This window comes from Pelmatolapia mariae, linkage group LG15 (assembly GCF_036321145.2).
Source record: "Pelmatolapia mariae isolate MD_Pm_ZW linkage group LG15, Pm_UMD_F_2, whole genome shotgun sequence".
NCBI classification, from domain to species: Eukaryota; Metazoa; Chordata; class Actinopteri; order Cichliformes; family Cichlidae; genus Pelmatolapia; species Pelmatolapia mariae.
This window is the reverse complement of record NC_086240.1, coordinates 40,257,095-40,260,812: the sequence shown is the minus strand read 5'-3', so window position 1 is coordinate 40,260,812 and position 3,718 is coordinate 40,257,095.

The window sequence follows — 3,718 nt, the reverse complement described above, 5'->3', positions numbered from 1 at the left end:
CCCCCTCTACAACGTAGGCTAAAGGGTTAGTAGAATTTTTCTTCAAGTAGCTACTTTTTTACTTTGAGTACATTTCAGAGTCTGTACTTTTTCATTTTTATATGAGTAAAAAAGTTTATAGTATTTTTTAATCCAGGTATCTGTACTAGTAAAGAAAGTCTGTACTGTTGTCACGTCTACTCTGCAGGGAGAGAATTTTTCACTAACCCATCCATCTCGATGAGAGCGACTGACAGGTGGATGCAGACACAGTTACTGCTTAGGGTCTGACAGGTTTCACCACAGCTAATTGGAATCACTGAACTCGACCTCGTTGTGATGCTGGTCCCTCTTCAAACATTTTGGTTGCAATTATCTGACAAATAACATGACTTAATATAGCTTACCTTCAATCCATCACCTTTGCCTAAGCTGTCTGAACCACAGTTTAATGTGTTTGGTCTGCAGGTTTTGAAAAAAATGACCAGATGCCCTGTGTTCTGCCTGTGCCTTATTTTCAACTCTCTCTCTCTACCCACCACAACGTTTTGCAACACAGGATGGTCAGCTGCTTCTGAGAAATGGTTTGGAGACCAAAGACCTGCAGTCTGAAGCCGACTTTCCAGCTTATCAAGGTTTAACCCTGGGTTTTCATTGTCAGAAGGCCACTTTACTTCTTGGAGTACATTTCCATGCTAGCAAAATGTTTTTTGAAATCCAACAGGCCAGGACACAAACGATTGTTTGGGTTCTTTCACACTGTTACCCAACATCCACCACAGTTTGTATTATCTAAACTTTCCAGTGCTTGTCATGTACAAAGACAATGTGCTATTTGGTGCAAAGCCCTTAATTAAACAAAATAGGAAATGCTAAGAGTGACTGTAGTTTCTTCTGCCATTCAGTATCAATCTGGAAGACTGAGGAAATGGATTAGACAGCTTCCAAGGTGCGAACAATCAGGCTGGCCTCCTTCATAAGCGATGGTTGGTCCAGTGTTCCTGTCCAAGCCCATATTCTCTGGAAACATCCATTCTTGTTAACCAAGCTAACCCAATACTCTTCATGCAATATTGGCTTATTGTTCCTCTCACACCAATGGCAAATATGAACATAAAGCAGGCTCCGTTTAAAGCCAGAGTGTGATTAGTAAAACAGATCAGTTTAACATTAATAGAATTTCTTAGAAAAGAGCTGCTTTCCACCTCCTTCTTTCTGCTGGGGCACATTCACATTCAGTGACAATTGCAGTGACAGCCCCACACTGATGCTATTTACAAATTAGAGTTCCAATTAAATCCATTTCAATTAAATTCTTTCTTCACGTAGCTTGTTTCAATGCAAACATAATAAAGCCTCTGATTATCAGAGTCAGCCCAAAAACACCTCAGACAAATTAGCCACAGTGATTCGGTTAGCAGCCTGGACTGTCATGACCACGGCGTTAGTAAAAGGGCATCCGGCGTCATGCTACCACGAGCGTATTTTCAATAATAAACAAAGACAGAAAGGTGTATTTATTGTGCACTCATGACTGGAAATGATCCCTTGATGAAATGATCTTTATAAAGGAGAAAAAGAAAAATGAATTGTTTGTAAGCGAGGCCAGTCATTGAGTCAGTGGGTCAGATGTTTAAAATACCTGACTTCATTCATTCTCTTCACCTTTCTTGGTGAAGAAAACCAATTTGTTGAGCGTTTGTTCAACGCTGGGCCAACAGCAGGGTCAGAGGATGATGATGATGTAGGTCAGCAGCTTTGCCTTTCATGAAGCACACATGCATATTTGTTGACTGGTGGACTACAGGAGGGGTCTTTCAGTGCTGTGGTAAACTATGATATATAGCACCGCAACCCAAAAGTTAGTATTAACATAGTAAATGGGCTGGTGCTTACATAGCACATCTGAGCTTTCAAAGCACTTTTTACTACAAGCCTCGGTGACGCACAGTCATGCAGCACTTTTATTCTGTGCCTCAGCACCTTGTCTAACATTCACACTCAGATGGATCAGTATCTCACCCAAGGATACTTTGAGAAGCTGGGGGTTGACCTGGTCTACTTCCTGATCCACAGCTACCACAGCTTCGAGTGTTCATTTTCATTGCATATAGATCCATGACAAATTGTTCCTTATCAGAAAATGGTATGACATCGAACAGAAATCCCTCAGAAAGATCGTTTCAGTACAGTGTAGGCCAAACAAACCAAACAAACCCAGCAGTCCGACATTTCCTGTGCTGTTATCAATGGGTTTTAATTTCATGTTCCACTTCCTCTGTGAAGTTGAGTTTTGCCCACTTTATGATTCCCTTAGGCCAATTACCCCACAGCAGGAGCTATACTGTCAGCAGCTTGTTTGACACTCTGTCAGAGAGAGTGAGTGAACACAGGCAGCTAAACGGTGAGAGGCAAAGGCAAGATGGACCAATATAAACTATGAAACCATATGTTCTACCAAATAAAGAGTGTGTATATATTGATACATGCACACGTTTTGCGCCAATATATGCACTGGATATATCACACTCTTTTTCTCTTGCCACGAACCACATTCACTGATTTATGCACACAGCAATGGAAGCATCAGATCAGGAAGAGACTTGGGATTCAGTACCTTGGACAGGGAGATCAGGAACAAGCCACTGACCTGCTCTACATCCTGAGGCACAGCTGCTGTTATGTAACAAAGCAATAACTAGTTGCCTCTGCAGGAAGTTCTTTATCTCCTGGACAGATTTCAGCCCCACCATCCTGTGCTGTAGCCAGGGAGGGTAGAGCCTGCTCTGCATCTTAGCTGTGGGTTCTAGTTAGAGTCCCTCCAGCTCGCACTGGATCTCCAGAGGATATATCTGTTTATTACCAAAATGTTTTTAATATAACTCTGGAAGTATAACATATAGACGAATGAAGTTTAGCTGTATGTGAACATAATTGTTAAGAGACATTATGCAGGTGCAGAGTAAGAGTAAACAAATCCTAAACTTTAGATTTAAGATAGTTTGCTCGTACCCACGTAAGAGCAAAGTATAGCCCATGGTTCTCAAAATGAAACGTAAAAACTGCAGGTTTCTTCTGCAGGTGTTAATTCTCAAACAAAATGAGTCATTTCCTAAAACAGCTGCTCACTCCGGTTTTTCAGCAGACATCACACCAACGAGAGAAAATGAGATAATAAATAGTGACTGTTAAATCAGTGACTGTTTTTAGCCGTGGATTAATCCATGTTTGTTGCTCTGGGGAGTATTCCAACAGTGGGACACTTTATGTGGGAATGAGTCAAAATAAAGTAGTTTCTGTTGATGGTAATGAGGATCCTAACACCCCGTAAAACACTGAGACTCACTGATATGTTTTTAATGCAGCAGAGCCCTGTGGCACAGAGGCATGGATGTTTAAGTGAGACGTGCCAGTCAAAAAATCTCAAATTGGAGTCTTTGGGAGGATTAGAAAACTGAAAAACTGGTGTTACAAGTGAAAATTAAAGAAAAAAAGGTTTTTAAAACAGTATTTTGGGTTAAAGTTAGGAAAACATGGTTGAATGTGTTTTTACTTTCTTCTTTTTCTCTCTTGTTAGTGTCTGATAGAGATCACCCGTTCCTTATTAGCTTGTGTAATTAGCCTGTGTCTAGTCCATCAGTCTTTGCCAGGTAATTAGTGGGCTCTTATTTTAGTGTTTTGGTACTAACCTGCCTCATGGAATTCTTTTTGTTATGGTTAAAGTTCCTAATTTTTCACC